The sequence below is a fragment of the Sitophilus oryzae genome, unplaced genomic scaffold (assembly GCF_002938485.1).
Source record: "Sitophilus oryzae breed Bouriz unplaced genomic scaffold, Soryzae_2.0 scaffold_172_pilon_pilon, whole genome shotgun sequence".
In the NCBI taxonomy this organism is placed as follows: domain Eukaryota; kingdom Metazoa; phylum Arthropoda; class Insecta; order Coleoptera; family Curculionidae; genus Sitophilus; species Sitophilus oryzae.
In genome coordinates, this window is record NW_022146424.1 from 8313417 (window position 1) to 8332017 (window position 18601).

General features: G+C 30.3%; 1 protein-coding gene across 1 annotated transcript in view; it reads left to right on the plus strand.

Moving 5' to 3' along the window:
* The first annotated feature begins 573 nt into the window (after window positions 1-573).
* LOC115881496 (protein I'm not dead yet) overlaps window positions 574-18601 on the plus strand; it is a 53267-nt gene continuing 35239 nt past the window's right edge. Inside the window, exons 1-2 of the mRNA XM_030898997.1 lie at window positions 574-775; window positions 17976-18196. The gene's annotated coding sequence lies outside the window, so the exon portion shown is untranslated. The remainder of the gene's footprint in view (window positions 776-17975; window positions 18197-18601) is intronic.

Below are 18601 nucleotides of genomic sequence, written 5' to 3' on the forward strand. Positions count from 1 at the left end.
ACAGGGTATTTTCGAAAATTTTGCAATTTGGGACAGAGCCCCCGTATCTCCGTTATTATAGGATGATATCGAGAAGGTCTCATGTCAAAAAACTCCCAGACACCAATTTTCATCCAAATATTGACGTTACTTCTTAAATTATTTGAAAAAAATCGAAATAAAAATGAAACTTCTACACCCTGTATCTCTGAAACGAAGAATTTTAGGACATACATTGATACGAACTTTCTTACTTATTTTTATCTGCAGAATATGCTGCCGAAGTTTCCGGAATACAGTTTGGACCACCCTGTATAATAATTTATAACAAAATTGTTGAATAGAAACTGTGATCTAACAAATTTTTGAAGTGGAAGAATGCGTTGCGAGACTTGGCATTTTTTTACATTCTACATTTTTCATGGTATTTCCTTTACTCTAAATAATTAATTATGGTACCGCCGGTACAGGGTACAATGCCTGAAAAAAAAATGCACATTTATCTGACAACCGCCTGTTCTTCGGCGATGCAACTGTTTCCTGCTACGGTCGGCGCCAGCAGCGGTACTGTCAATTTATTACTGGGCTCCTGCTGGCAATCCAGCGAATTTATTCCTGCAACTTTGGTCGTACCGGTACTGCTGGCCGTGCCTCCATCTCGCGACTTCGTATACCGTCGAACAAGATCTTTCGTATCGATTCAACGAATATGATTTAAGTGAGATTTTTCGTTCTAGTTTGGTGTGTTGAAGTAGATTTGTTTGGTGCAGTGTTCTTTAGAAAATATTTTACATTGGTAAGGTTTGATTTGATCTAGAAATAATCATTAATTAATTAATTTCGATAATTAATTGCTTGTTTCAAGATTTTTTTTGTGTTTTTAAAACGCAAAAAAGTGTTTTGATATATCTATCAAATTCAGGCTGCATTATGTGTGCTCTAATGTTTAAAAAAATATTGTCACCCCAATGAATATCACCCATAGGGTTTCAAAAAACGTAGAGTGCCTTGTAAAGAATTGAAATAGTTCAATTAGTCAATTTTTGTCACAATATTTTGAATGACTTATGAAAAAAATATTGATTCTTAAATATTTCGTAGATTTTCAGAATGATTTTAGTAAAGATGAACTTGTAATAGATTTGGTAGATCAATATGGATTTTTTTAATCTTGTTCGGTCCGTTCAAAGTTTTTAACATTATGACAGAAACTGACAACTATTTTAATTTTTTTTCCAAGACACTAAAGTTTTTTTGTGTACCGAATAAGAATATTCAATAAGACATTTTGACATCTTGTTGATTGATATCAAAATTGATATAAATCATGGCCCATCAATAATGTTTGGTGGTGTGTTTTTGAAATTATATTACATTGGTAAGGTGCGTTTTGATCTAGTAATAATTATTAATTTTGATAATTTTATTAATTGCTTGTTACAAAAAATACTTAGCTATATTTATTAAATTAACTTTGGTATTTTTTGTTTGTGATTTAATTTGTAAATATTGCTACCCCCAATGAATATCCGTCCTAGTGTCCCAAAAAACGTAGAATGCTTTGTTAAAAGTTGAAACAGTTGTTTTAAATTTCTGTCACAATAGTTAAAAGTTTCGAATGAATGACAACAATTATTTGAATTGTTTACAACGCGCTCCTGGTTTTTAAGACATTTTTGATTTTGGAGTTTGGTTTGGTTTGGTTTGGTAAAATTGTTCAGTGTTTTGTGTAATTTAGTTATTTATTTCCGGTCCTAAGACAATTTGGAAGTTATATCACAACAATTATATGGTAATAGTCTTTGTACCGGGTGTCCCACTAAGAATAGCTCTCGGCTGTATCTCGGAAAGTATTAGTCGTAGGGCTTACGGAAAAAAATATTTATAACTAAAGAGGCTATGAGAAATTGCTGGAAATTATTTTAAAGTTTGTAAAGCGGCCTCTAGGTGGCGCAACTGCTATGGAAAATAAGAAAATAGATTTTTTTACAGAATTTTGCCTAGATAATCGGTACTATAAATAATAGCTTCATAATCTTCAGTAAATTTTGGATTTTTTTTTATTAGAACCATTTTCCCCTATCTGCTAAAATAAAGTGGTGGGGGAAGGTTAGATCTATCTTTATTAAAATGTTAATAACTCCGGACTGGGGATGATCAGAATCCAACAAACGAGGGCTCGTTTAAAAGAGCGTTTCTTACTCTATATTATACCATAAAAATAATAATAAGGTTTTGAACGTAGACGCTAGTAATAGGTTTTGAACGTAGACGCTAATAATAAGGTTTTGAACGTAGGGGGCGCTTTCTTACAATTTAACAAACATAGCGCGTTTTTTCAAAAAATTAAATACGATAGTATGTGTTATTTTAGCTGATAGTAAAGAGTAGTAAAAGCTTAAAAAGTCAGCGAAAACCGCATCTTGATATCTTCTTTCAAACCGAAGATATTAGCAAAATTATAATAAATACCAAAAAATAAGCCCTTAATTACGTTATTTTTACAATACAGTATCAGTAGACCTCTTGATTAGGCCCATTCTAACAAAAAAATAAGATAGAAACAGTTAGTTTATTTTAAAATCGACGAAATACCAGAATACCATAATACCAGATGTATTAATATCTAATAATTAATATATTAATAATAGTGAACAAGAAACGATGATTCAGTGAAGTCATGGTAGGCTTTGGGAAAAAGTTGCTTTTCGCCTAATAGTAAATTGTTATTAGATCAACATTTTGATAGTCTTAGCAGCGTTTTTTTTATCTTTTAAACGCTTTTTCAAAATGCCTTTATTATTTGAAGTAGTTGAAGTTGTTGGTCAAAATGTTGTAATAATAAAATCTAATAACAATTTGACGTTTATACTATTACGTCAAAAGCAAATATATATATATATATATATATATATATATATATATATATATATATATATATATATATATATATATATATATATATATATATATATATATATAATATACAATAGAATTTACTTGTAAACACATCTAAAAACTACAAAATAAACTGTGGTGCGCGACCACTGAAATCACATATCGCACTCAAGCACATATAATATGTGTACACACACACACGCTTAAATAATCCTTATCACCTAACAAGAATATTGCATCTATACATCAATATCATAGACACATAACTAATTATAAATATAATAAACAGAAAACCAAATTTATTAAAAAAAAAACGAAAACTAACATGCGATAAATATACATCAACGAATTGACACACACTTAAACAATTTTAAATTTAATGTTTCGCTGTATCGCTCACACTGATATTCACAGTCATATTGTCGATAATGTCATGAAAAAACTGAGTCGTAAGCCCCCATTTCCTAACTTTTCCCTTAAAACTATTTTTGTTATTACTACACTTTATATCATTTGGCAAACAATTGAACAATCTCGGTGCTAGATAATTAAAGCTGCGCTGCGTAATTTGCTTATTACATCTACTAGTCTTAACGGGGTTATTGCTTTTGTATCGTGTCTCATACACATGCTCAACAGGTGCTATGTTAATATTATTATTTTTACAATAATTTAGGACTTTTAAGCAATAAATCTGCCTTATATCACAAAGATGGCTCATTTCGAACAAACTGTCGCTTGAAAATGTTATGGATTTATCGTAAATAATTTTCAAGATCCACTTCTGAATTACTTCCAAGCCGTGTGCATGTGAATCGAGAACACTCCCCCAGGCGCATATACCATAAGATATCTTGATATTATGATCTAATACATCTGATATTATGATATTCTGGTATATCGTCGATTTTAAAATAAACTAACTGTTTCTATCTTATTTTTAGATTAGAATGGGCATAATCAAGAGGGCTACTGATACCGTCTTGTAAAAATAAGATAATTAAGGGCTTATTTTTTGGTATTTATTATAATTTTGCTAATATCTTCGGTTTGAATAAGATATCAAGATGCGGTTTTCGCTGACTTTTTAAGCTTTTACTACTCTTTACTATCAGCTAAAATTACATATACTATTGCATTTAATTTTTTGGAAAAAACGCGCAATGTTTGTTAAATTGTAAGACAACGCCCCCTAGCGTCTACGTTCAAAAGCTTATTATTATTGTTTATATGGTACAATATAGAGTAAGAAACGCTCTTTCAAACGAGCCTTCGTTTGTTGGATTCCGATCATCCAGTCCAGAGTTATTAATTATCAAATAAAAACAGATCTAACCTTCCCCCACCACTTTATTTTGGTAGATAGGGGAAAATGGCTCTAACAAAAAATATTCAAAATTTACTGTAGATTATGAAGCTGTTACTTATAGTATACCTTATCTAGGCAAAATTGTGTAAAAACTCCATTTTCTTATTTTTTGTTGCAGTTGCGCCCCCTAGCGGTCGTTCTACAAACTTGAAAATCATTTCCAGCAATTTCCTATAGCCTCTTTAGCCTTAAATATTACGCTACGGCTAATACTTTCCGAGATACAGCCGAGAGCTATTCTTAGTGGGACACCCTGTACTTATTTTCCTAGTGGGTGAATATATAAAAGTATGTTTGGATGGTGACATTAAATGACAATTTGTGAGTCTCGCAAAAATTTTCGGATGGGTTCGCTAGATAAAAAACTAAAAAATTCCACTTATTTTCCCAGTCATAATAATTGGACATTTATGAAAGGGAATCATTTTGTTAATGGAAATGGAAATAACAGTCTGGCACATCCCAAGTGGAGGAAGTCAGTCTGGCTGAAAATTTGCGGATGCAAACATTTGACAAATTTTTGATATCTCTAACCCTTATTTTCCCATGCTAGAAATTAAACGTATCAGTTGATACTACTATAAACTATAATGAATCCAATATTAAATTTGAAAAAGTTTGCTCTTAAAAATCCTAGACCCAAATAAAAATTAAGGTTTGTTTTTTCAATAACCTTCTACCAGACAACGTCTAAAGATTTATTACACTCAATAAAAGTGAACATTAATAATTATTTATAACGTTTTGAATTTCAACTCGAATTTCAGTCGATTTATTTCCGTAATAATCGTTCATTTAGAAATTGCATCAATTACACTAATACCAAGAAAATTACATACATATACGTTTTAAAGAAAACGTATAAGACGCAATAACGAAATTAATATTCATTTATAGGAAGAAACTATATGGTTATTGTAGATATTATAATTTAAAATTAGACGCGTTTTTTTTAATTATATATTTACTAAACGATTAGAAAAAGATATATGGAACTGGTTATATATTGGAAATTTTTGGTTTGCAATAATTTTGCGACTCAATAAAACATTATAGTTGTCTTCATTTATGAGACTCAAATTAACAGGATGAGATTGTTTTTAAAATTCTATTCAAATTATTGAAAACTAAATATTTATTCACTTATTCAACTTATTCGACTTATTCATGAACAGGGGTGGAGAAACATTGTTCTATTGTACAGAGTGTCCCATTTGGTTGAATACGGCATCTCCGTTATTCGTGAAGTTAGAAGTGTGCGGTTTGCACAAACCTGTGCTACTTTTTTGTCAAACGGAAGATGCTGTCAACAAAATTTTCATAGCTTTCTTCGTTTCTGAGCTACAGGGTCTTTTCGAAAATTTTGCCATTTGGGCCAGCCCCCGTATCTCCGTTATTATAAATTATATCGAAAAGGTGAAAACTGATTCTTGTAGAATTTTTTACGTAGAATACAGTGGCGTAGTTTTTCTACGAAAAAAAAATAGTTTTGGAAATATGAACTAAAGTTATGTTTTTTGAAATGGAACACCATGTATATTTATAAATCATATGATCCGCTTTGCTATGAGCTTCTCAAAAATATATATCACTCCTTATTTATTTTCACTATTTACTGCAATATTTAAAATATATCAATTTCTTATTAGTAGGCCGTGATAAATAACAAAAAATCAAAATGGTATTTATTAAAATAATCATACACATATTAAAATTTTATTTGGAATTGATATAATATTTTACTTTTGAACTGTTACCAGTAAATCTCTGAATATATTTTTCTTTTTTTTATAACGCGATAGATTTGCAAATATCTAAAAGCTTGCATTATTGAAGCATTTTCCCAGTGTTCGACATTGTATTAGTTGCCACGATATATTTCATATTTTAAATATCTCCAAATTCAGAAATCGAGAACAGACAAATCCGGGAATCAGGGAGACCATCATATGGATCCATTGGTTCCAATTCATTGATTTGAGAAATAGTAATTTAACAAAATTCTAATATTTTCTTTGTAGTGGTAACATAATATGAAGAATTTATTAGTGGCTCTCAAAATAAAACAAGAGACAGATAGCAGTATACTTTTAATAATTATTCTTTAGTTTCTTTTATCATCAATCATGGCCTACTAATAAATATATGATCTTTTAATTTTTTTTTTAAATTGCAGTAAGTAGTGAAAATAAATATAGATTGAGATATATTTTTGAGAAGATTATGGCAAGCCAGATCTTATAATTTATAAATATACAGGGTGTTCCGCTTAAGAAAACATAACTTTAGTTCATATCTTTAAAAATATTCTTTTCGTAGAATAACAGACTACGCCACTGTATTTTACGTAAAAAGTTCTAGAAGAATCAGTTTTCACCTTCTCGATATCATCCTATAATAACGGAGATACGGGGGCTGTCCCAAACTGCAAAATTTTCGAAAATACCCTGTAGCTCAGAAACGAAGAGAGCTATGAAAATTTTGATTACAGCATCTTTCGTTTGGTAAAAAAGTGGGACAGGTTTGTGCAAACCGCACCCTTCTATCATCACGAATAACGGAGATACCGTATGATTTCAACCAAAATTGAACATCCTGTACAGGGTGGTCCGAATTGTATTCCGGAAACTTCGACAGCATATACTACAAATAAAAATGAGTAAAAAAGTTCGTATAAATGTATGTCATAAAATACTTTTGAGATACAGGGTGTAGAAGTTTCATTTTTATTTCGATTCTTTCCAAATCATTTCTGAAGTAAAGTCAAATATTTTGATGAAAATTGGTGTATGGGAGTTTTGGTGTATCGGAGAAATTTGATCCTACTTGTAGAGGGCGCCACCTACCTATTTCTAACTGGTTTGAAGAGTAATAACTTTTCGTTCGTACCTGTATAAGTACTTTTTACGTAAAAAAAGGTCTCTTTTTAAAAATTAGTACGAATAATAGTTCTCGAGATATTTGAAGAAAAATATATGATTACAAAATACCTATCTACTCAACATGTTTATTTTTTGTCAATAAAGACATGTTGAGAACGGTTCCTCGTAGCGATTTTTACCGCGACATATTTTTTATATAAATTAAAAATACACGGAAATGTATAATTTTCCACTTAGTAGGGGGGGGGGGGGGGGGTTTTATACAGGTACGAACGAAAAGTTATCACTCTTCAAAACAGTTAAAACACCTGTAGGTCGCGCCCCCTACAAGTAGGAGTCATATTGCCACCAAACTCAAATTCCTCATGTCAAAAAACTCCCAGACACCAACCTTCATTCAAATATTGACGTTTTATAAGAAATTATTTGGAAAAAATCGAAATAAAAATGAAAGTTCTACACCCTGTAGATTTATATGAACTTTTTTACTTATTTTTATCTGCGGAATATGCTGCCGAAGTTTCCGCAATACGGTTCGGACCACCCTGTATACCCCATGTTCAATATAAAAATAGACACTATATAATCTTGTATGAGTAAATTTTACAAAAAAAACGAGCGCTTTTTTCAATGTGTACCTCTATGGAAAAACAAACTTTTAATTAGTGGTATACATATTACGTTAAAGTCCGATTAGTACGTTGATATTAGCATATTTAGAAGAAAAAAATTATAAAGTTTTGATATGTTGAGGTTATACGTACTAAAAGGAGACTTTTTAAAATCAAAAGAGTTCCTAACTGTAAAGTGTGAGCTTCACCCCCAAAAACCACACCCAATACGCACTGCGTTGGTTTTTCTCGTTTTTCTCGAAAACCATTAGTCGCACAGAAAATATTATTCTTGTCAAAAATATTCTTTATAAAATTTTCTACAAAAAAGGTTCTGATACTAATTTTGTTTTTTCGAATAAATATCGAGCAGCAAGCGATCGAAGTCAAAGGTGGTTTTCAGCGTAGATGATTTTTGACCTGACCTTATCAAATTATCTAATGTCAAAGAATAAAACACTTTAAGATGTTAAAATAATGTTTAGTTGTTGCAATGGTAACAAAATTAGTATATTTTTTTTAGTCGTGACATTGTTTTTGATAGCAATACCTTATTGGTCGAACAGAAAAGCAAATTTCTAGGCAATATTAAAAATAAAGATCGACTAATTTCGCAGCTTGCAATACACCTGAACAGCGAGAATATTAGCACATCATTTGCAATAAATAATGGTGATGTTCAAATTATTCGTACTGCCATCAAAATATCTGAGAAAAATGAACAAGTTCTAGTCGTTGGACGAGATGTTGATCTTGTTGTTTTATCAGCAGCATTTTCTACCGATGAAAAAGACATTATTTTTCTGAAAGAAGCCCTAGATAATGTGAAACAACGAATTTATAGTTCGAGAGACTTGCAATCATTCATTATACGTAATTTAAAAAATCAATTTTATTTATTCACGCTATTAGCGGGTGTGACACAACATCAGGGTTTTTTTGGAAAAGGAAAACAACAACACGTACAAATATTTAATAAAGAAAAAGACCTTGATAGTATCGTCGATATTTTTAACAACGCAAAGTCAACACCTGAAGAGATTGAAAAAGCTGGAGAGACGTTTATACTGAAACTATACAAACTTCAATCATCTGATCAAAGATATACGCTTGTTTCAATAAGTTAGTTGGTCAAGCAAACAGCAAGGTACTTTTTTTCAAAATTGCCTCCCACATCTGCTGCAGCTAGGCAACATTCCCGGAAAACATATCTTCAAGTACAAATATGGCAAGAACAACCTATAAAACCCGACCAGTGCGGGGCTGGAAGAAAATCAACAACACCCTGTCACCTTTATATACAACAGAATCGCCCGCCCCTGCTTCAATTATGTCATTAATAACGTGCAACTGCAAACAAGATTGTGTAAAAAGATGCAGTTGCATTAGAGCCGGCATGAAATGTACAACTATGTGCGGAATCTGTCGTGGGCAAAGTTGTTCGAATACTGAGCACATTCTAGAAACTATAGACGATGACAATATGTAGATGGAAATATGAATATTAGTTTAGTAGAATAGGCAATGTTTTTGTTTATATTATACAGTATTATATATGTTGCGTGTATACTTAGCACGTTAAAATACATTGGGAGACTATAATTTGAAAGGCGACCTGTATTTTTTTGTACTCCATTTTTCAAACGGTTATTGCTCGAAATGCATTGGATAAATATAAATAATGAATAGAATCTTTTTTGTAGCAAATTTTATAAGGAATACTTTCGAAAGGTATAATTTTTTTTGTAGGACCAACGGGTTCTGAGAAAAAAACGAAAAACCATCGAAGGGCGTATTGGGGGTGTTTTTTTGGGGTGAAGCTCACACTTTAAAGTTAAGAACTCTTTTGATTTTGAAAAGTCTCCTTTTGGTGCGTCTAATCTCAACATATCAAAACTTTATAATTTTTTTCTTCTATTCGGCTATTTTAGGTCTAATATAAATATACTAGATGTCCGGTTAATGTCGACATTAACAGGTTAATGTTTGGGTATGTTTTTGTTGTATTTTTGGTTGTTTTGTTGTATGTTATTCTCGAGATTAACCGGGTAATATCGACATTAATTAACCCGACATCGTATCTTAACCGTAACAAATCGAAACACTGTGAAAAATTTCAAAATCAGTGATAATTCTAGTCTATGATAACATTTTATTTTATAATTCACTATTGTCTGTACCACTTTCAACCACATTATGCTCAAATTTTACTTTAAACTAAACTACTCGTTATTTTATTAAATAATTTTACACTTCAAGGATTTGTGAAGTCGTGGCACCACAAGTTCTGTCTGTCAATTAGTTAAAATTATATATATTCGTAAATAACAATTTTATTTACAACTAGTTGAAAGTTCGTTTTGAGGGCAATATGTAAATATCGCCAATTCATGTATACTTCACACCTTAATACCACAACAGCAATTTGTGCTCATGACGTAGGGCATTTACAACATGTAATTAAGTACCGTTGAGTACAGAGAGGTAAAAAAGTCTAAGAGGTTGAATTTATTATCGATGGTCATTTCAGAGGCTTGTGACGCTTTTTTTGGCTCAACTTTCGTTTAGCTGAAATCTGTTATATAAAATATGACTTTATATATGCGTTCTAGAAGGCGTTAGGAGTACAAATATACAAAAACTTTCCTGCGGAAATGCGTCATTTTCATTTTTCGGACTTTAATATAGTAACTAGTCTTCGGGGTGTGTTTTAGACATTTTTCTAAACATAAAAACAGAAAAAAGTGTCTGCGGAAATTTTTTACTTTTCTGTTACATAAAAAAATGCTTTGACTTTAAAATAGCCGAAATCAGTTACATGAAAAATGAACTTATATTTGTTTTATACCAGCCTTTAGAAGCAAAGAAATACAAAAAAATTCCTGCGGAAATGTGTCAATGTCATTTTGTGCACTTTGTTTTTCATACATTTTTCAGTTTAGAAGCTTACGGGACCCGGGAGCGAATAGAGGTGCTGGGTGGGATAAAACATCTTTCGGAGGAATAACAATTCTTATAGAATAGATAATATAGGTTCTTGTAAACCCTATAAGTACCTCGGAATGTTGCACTTATTCTTGTTGTTTATTAAAGCTTTACGTAAATAGGGATGATTCAAAACAAAAAATCATTGGATCATGCAGTTTTCTTTTATATTTTAATAATTAACTGTGATTTTGCAAAAATATTATTAGATTTATTATTAGATTGGTTAGCATTTTAAACACTTTTAAATGATTTTTTTTGGTTCAAAATTGCTTCATCCAAGGATTTTTTTCTTTTAAACTGTTCTATAAGCATAGGACATTCTGCCAAAAAAAATTGCTAAATTCGTGGGTACTTATACTTTACAAGACCTGATAATATAATAAAGAACCAATGGAAAATGAAAGGCAAGCATTTCCGCAGGAAATTTTTTTATTTTTCTAAGCTTGGAAACGCTTCTAAAAGGCAAAAATATATTTATTTTTTTATATAACTGATTTCAGCTATTCTAAAGTCTATTAAATTTCCTTAGAAAATGGATACAGTTTATTTCCGCAGGAAAATTTTTCTAAAAATGCTTCTAAAATGCAAAAATGTATTTATTTTTTATATAACTGATTTCTCTGCTATTCTAAAGTCTAATAAATTTCCTTAGAAAATGAAAACAGCTTATTTCCGCAGGAAAATTTTTGTGTTTATATGTTCAGAAAAATATTAAAAATAAAACGCAAAATTCATTTTTTTATTGCAGATTTCAGTTATTCTAAAATGATAAATTTGGAAATTACGCATTTCCGCAGGAAAATTTGTGTTTTCCTTGGTTCACAGTAGCTTTTTAAAGAAAATTTTTTTTTTCTAATAACTAATTTCAGCTAAACGAAAGTTGACCCCTTTTTTTATCTTGTTTGACTACAAAACAGCAACTTTTGTGTTTTATTATTGAAGGTGTATATTCTAAAGGTATTTAACGTCGTACTTTTAATAGGCGTACAAGAACAGCTCGTCTGCATTTAATAAGAAAAAATAATGTTACTTACCAGACTCAGGGCCTATTTTAATGATGGAAGATGTCGACCTTGAATCCTCCATCAGCCTCACTGTCAGTTCGTATCATAAGGATGGATACTCGTTTCAGTTTTGTCCCTGTGTACAGGATGTCCCAATCTATTAACTTATTACAGTGCTAAATATTTAGGTTTCTACGTTTGATTGATTTAACTTTAATCGATTAACAGTATAGATTTTTTTAGAGTTTAAACGGTTTTACTAATAAATTGTGTTTGCATTGTGTATACAGGGTATTTCAAAAAATCGAAAGTTTTAAATAAGTACTCATTGACTCCTCATCAAAAAATATGAAAAGAACTTCCTATCAACATGGATATGGAAATGCATAGTTTACAGGATGTTAAAACTTTTTAAAATTAGTTTTTTTTAATTAGGTATCTTAAATACCATTATTTTTTATTTGAAATGGCTGTATGTTGGACTAATAGTAATAATATTTAATAATAAATTAGGTTATAATATATAATTTATTAATTTAATTTTTGTTTTAATTTTTCAAGGTTCAGGTTGTTTTAATGTTTCAAGGAGGCCGAATTCGACAAAATACCAAGAGATAATTTTTAATTGGCATTAAACAACCTACACAATTTTGACATCAAAAGAAAAAAGTCAATGGCGCACATGTTTTTTTATAAAAAAAAATATTCCAGTGATAACCCTTATGCACGTCCCTGATGAATTATCGACAATTTTTTAGCATTAAAATATGTAGCACTTATAGTAACTTTTACCCTCAAAATTTCATTCGAATCACTAAAAGTACCTGGAAGAAAATTATAACAAATCGAAAAATTATTAAGATTTTATCACCCTGTAGCTACGAAACAAAGCAGAATCGGACCTATGTTGATATGAAAAATAAATCCTATTTTTACGTGACGAATCTCTTCACGAGAGATGGCACATGTTTTTGAAACGCCCTGTATAAGAATATAAGTATGTAATATTAAGGTTAATCATGACAAAAAAAAAATAAACGAATTGTTTGTTTTGTTCCTTTAAGTGGGAAGGAAGTCTTTAAAGAATTATGTTGTTAAAGAGTTGTTTAGCGACTGTATATTTATATTATATTTTAATTATACACTAACCGGCACGAAAAACGGGCACCTTAAAATTTTCATGTATTTTAAAGTTTAATTTATTTTGTTCTAGTGGGCCAATTTTAATGATTTTTTAAGCAATATGTAGCTAAATTATTTGACTTTTTAGTATCTCTTTCTAAATTAAAAATGAAAGTTTCCATCGGTCAGTATACGAGAGAAAACAAAATGTCAAAGATCAAAGTTTGAAACACCCCGTGGAATATGTTAAGACAGGAAAAAAAAAATTACTTTATCATCTAGGTACACCCTTTCTCGATAATTTGTTTTTTCGTTCATCTCAATAGCTTTAGTTTTGTTGAAGATATTCGCTTTTAAGAAGACACTAAATTTTTTTCGTAATTTTTACATTAAACCCATGCGTTTTCTTTTGGTCCTAGTCAAAAGCCCTAGTAAGTGGTGGGCCCGAAGCAGGCCTTCTTGACATAATATTTGCTTTGCTTCATCTTCTTACAATCCGTTCGCTTATATGTACGCTCCTTAGGCGCAATTCATTATGAATTTGAATAGCTGCAAACGGCGGTTTCTTAACGATAAACTTACACATACACTTACGTCTCGATTCGAAATTCTCATAGGAAGGTTCCTGGACCATTCCTTTTTTAACATATTCCACAGGGTGTTCCAAACTTTCACCAAAATAACAACATTTTGTGTTCCCTCCTCATTTTTAATTTAAAAAGAGATATAATACTAAAAAGATCATCAAAATCGGTCCACAGAACTCAATATATGAAACTTTAAAATACATCAAAATTTTAAGGTGCCCGGGGCGAAAAACGGGGCACCACCGGTGGGGGGCATAATGGGGGAGGGGAGTTTCAAGCCGAATCTCACCAAATCTCACTTAGAGGAGAGAGGAGTTTCGGCAAACATCCTGTGATATTTTTCGGACAAATTTCTAATACAGTGTGGCGCTTCTCATACGCCGCGGAAGCTCTAAGGAAAACGGCAGTTTATATCGAAATAAAATTTTGGCAGCATATGTAGGTTAACTGAAAAAATAGTAGGTTAAAATAGGGTAAAATATGTAAGTTAACTGAAAAGTTAACTGGATAAAATATATAGAATTATACAGGGTGTCCCCAAAAAAGTTACACATCAAAGTTGTGTTTTTTCTAATGGAACACCCTATATATTAATTGATGTCCGGATTCTAGGAAAAAATAAAGGTGAGTTTTATTAAAGAAGCATATACCTAAAATCTAAGGATTTTTACATATTTCACATTTACTCAAAATGAAGAGTAAATTTTGAATTTCGATAACAGCTACCTAAATTTTAGTTGACCTTGTATCGTCTGATATTATTTATATACAGGGTCCGGCAATAGTGCGTCGGGCATCTGTAGCTCCTAGAATAAAAAACTTGAGAATCTTGTTTAAGTGCGAACCTAAAGTATGTGCCAGGATGTATTTCAAGAAAATATTTTAACTTCTATAGGGTGGCTCAAAAAAGTATGAGTGGACCTTGATGATTTTTTTTAAATGGAATACCCTGTATATTATTGCATTTTGGCTTCCTTTCAGATCACTTTACATAACCTAAGATATGAATAAATATATTTTTGATAGTTTCAGAGATATTAAAAATAAATAAAAATATGTATTTTTCAGCTCTTCTTAAAAAATTATTAAAACACAAGAACTGTCCTGAAATCAAACTATATTAGGTATTTACTTTAGATGGTCTGTATTTACTTTGCTATAAATATGAAAATCGTAAATTATACAGAATGTTCAAAATTCTGCGCCAAACTTTCTAAAATATAAAATAATTTTTCCTCGTTTTTTTAACTGGAACACTTTGTATATTATTTTTTCAATAGACGGAGACTTAAAAAATGAACATTTTTTGTATTTAAAGTATTTCAAAATTTTTAACGGTTTTGCAGATATTTGCGGTTTTATATTTCATATGGCATTTTCCACAGTAAATTTTTATCAAAGCCACCCAATGATTTTTCTCTCGTATTTTACCATTGAAAGCGCCATATGAAATAATACTGCGCGTATCTACGAAACCGTTCAAAATTTTGAAATACTCTAAATACAAAAAATGTTTATTTTTTAACTATCCATCTAATAAAAAAATAATATACAGGGTGTTCCATTTAAAATAACAAAGAAAAATTATTTTATATTTTAGAAAGTTTGGCGTAGAATGTTGAACATCCTGTATGATATACGATTACTATATTTATAACAATGTAAGCACAGACTATCTAAAGTAAATACCTAATATAGTTTTGATTTGAGAACAGTTCCTGTATTTTTAATAATTTTTTTAAGAAGGGCTGAAAAATACATATTTTTTATTTATTTTTTAATATCTCTGAAACTATCGAAATATATTTATTCATATCTTAGAGTTATGTAAAGTGATCTGAAAGGAAGCCAAAAATGCAATTATATACAGGGTGTTCCATTTAAAAAAAGTCATCCAGGTCCACTCACACTTTTTTGAGCCACCCTATAAAAGTTAAAATATTTTCCTGAAATACATCCTGGTACATACTTTAGGTTTGCACTTAAACAAAATTCTTAAGTTTTTTATTCTAGGAGCTACAGATGCCCGACGCACTATTGCCGGACCCTGTATATAGCCTAATTACAGTAACCATTGTTTGTTAAACCAAATTGAAATTTGACTCGAAAAGTTATACAGGGTGAGACACAATTAATCGAGCAATTAATATGGAACATAACTAGTTCTTAAAGTTGGACTAATTAGACAGCTATGTTGAAGTAACGTCAGACATATCACAGCCACCTAGATTTTATCAAATAATAAAGATTTACTCAAAAATCAAATCATGTAAATGAAAATATATAGGAAAATCTTTGAGGGGTATGGCAACCTTAATAGTATTTTGAAGAGACATGAATTCACCATTGAATATCGAAATAATATACTGGGTGTTCAATTTAAAATAAAAGAGTAACATGCTTTAAGGTGACCAATGTTCAATATTAATCTTGTCTCACCCTGTATAACTTTTTGGATCAAGTTTTAATTTGATTTAAAGTACAATAGTTAATTTAACTACACATTAGGCTATACCGGGCAAATTTCAATTTAGTTAGCTTTTATTGTAATTTAAAAATTGTTTTTTATTTCTAGAAAATGTTAAATATGTCAAAAACCTTACATTTTAGTCATATAGTTCCCTTATAAAACTCACCTCTCTTTTTCTCCCAGAATCCGAAAATCAATTAATATATAGATTGTTTTATTACAAAAAAACACAACTTTGATATGTAACTTTTTTTGGGGACATCCTGTAAAACTCTCTATATTTTTAAAAAGTGCTCTGAATTAACCTACATATGCTTACAAAATTTCATTTCAATACAAACTGTCGTTCTCCTTGGAGCCTCTGCTGCGTATCAGAGGCGCCACCCTGTATATAAAATTCTCATGTCACAGTTTCAGTTACCATACTCCTCCATAACGGCTTGAACGATTTTGATGAAATTTTACATGTATATTCCTTAGGTATATTCAGTAGCTCTGAGTGGTCCACACCATTTTTTTATTTTTAAGCATTTTTTTTTTGATGTGACATTAAGAAATATATACAACCCCAAATTTTCACCCTTCTACCATCAACCCCTATTTTTTAATAGCGATATTAATTATTCAATAATTTTCAACCTCGTGAATAAAAATTACTGTTGTCCCATAAAAACATTTATATGGCAAAACAACGTTTGATTTGAAAACCAGATTAATTTAAAGTACATCTTTTAAGTACCTACCAATAGTCACTCTTGAGATCGTGCAGAGTCTCTATGGACTGAAATAGAACAAATGTTCCCTATTAATTTTAGTAGTTCCACACATAAGTACTATTGTGAATAGCTTCGTAGAGCTATAAGTTATAGCGACCTTCAAGAAATTATTATAATGCTTTTCCTTTTTGTTTATTCTGTAGTAACCCATTACTAAATCATACGCATTATTGCACGATACAAAAAATAACATGTGTAATTATATGTTTTCTTTGATGTAGTTTTTGTTGTTCAATGAAAAAAATAAACGATTATTTAATTAATTAATTCTAGAAAATGTAAAAAAATATATATGTATACTTATTTATGCAAAAGAAGAATGGTTATAGCGGAATATTAGTATTAGTTCCGTGTTTACATTACTGAGTCTACAGGGTTGCTTCTAAAACTATGGTAGTTTTATATTTAATAAATTTATTTATTAAATAATTTATTTAATATAAAATAAATTTATTTTAAAATTACTGAAATTAACAAAACGTTTTTCATTCCACTTTTTAATATATTTTCCAAATGTTAATATAAATTTTCTTGTATTTTCAATTGGTCGATTTTCTTATCACCTATATTATTAATTTATTGTAGGTATAGATGAGACTAAAACCACTTAAAATACAAAGGATTATTTTCAGAATAATCTGATTAGTAAATCTCGCTCAGAATTTCTGTTGATGATGCTAACATGGCTAGCAAAACGCGCGTTCAGCGCAAGAATAGAGTGTTTTGGTGTGTTATGGTGAATTAGTGTTTTATTTTGCTGTTGTAACACCAAAGGTTCCAACACTCAACTGCCGGCCTGACTGTTCTAAAAAAAGATGCTGTTAATTAAAAATTTATCACAAAATTATATAAAAAATTTGACCTAAACCTTTTATAAAAAAAAATAAATATTTTAAAAGTTTTAAGTTTTTTTTAGTGACTTGAGTCTTTTTCTATATTTGAATAAAGATTTAAATCACACCTCGTTTTGAGCTCTTTTTTCAGCTCTGCAAAATTGACTTAAAATTCAATAACTTAAGTGATTTAAATTAAGTTATTTAAATAAAAAATTACTTAAGTTTTCTGTCAGCTTGCACCTCTCCGCACTCATCATATATAACAAATGCTATCTTTATCGATTTTTACAAATAATGCTTGCTGCTAATTTTTCCCATCAAACTATTTCGTTTGACCCTAAAGAGCAGTACTAACCCATTGCTGCTATAGTTATTTAAATTACCTGCGTTGACCTTTGCAATACCAACGTGTTTACCATTCACAAATTAAGGTAATTTTTATTTCCTTTGTAGTTTTTCGAGATTGGAGGCGGAGGTACGACAAAGTACGATACAATGGACGGAAGATCAAGATAAAGTGCTCCAGAACCAGTCAGGGATTCAGAAAAATTCTACGTGATTATTTCTTCATCGGTTAGTTAATAAATAGAGAGTTCGGTCAGTTTAGTTTTTTGCTTTCTGAAAATGGACGCCTGCTAGAAATTTGGATTATAACAAGGGAAATATTTAATTAGGTATGTAGAAATTTTTTCAATTAGTAGATTGAGTGAAGCTTCATTCGAAACCTCGAAATTATAGAGTTGTTTTACAATTACAATGTTTAAATAAATACAATTATAATTAATAGAATATCCTAGCAACAGCTTGCGGTAATCAGTTGTATCTATAGAGAAAGCCTAATAATTAGCTTATTAAACAATAAACCTTTCATTGCAAACCATAATTTCTCTTGGCGGATGAAAAGCAAATGCCTATAAATGACATACTCGCAAATTTTGAAGTTTAATTAGTTTAGCAAAAGTAAAAAAAATGTGTTAACTTTTTCTACTAGTTGAAAATGATTGCCACTAATTTTGATGTTCTGAATGCTTACATTGAAATTAGAGATACAAACTTCTACGTTAAATGAAACCACTAAT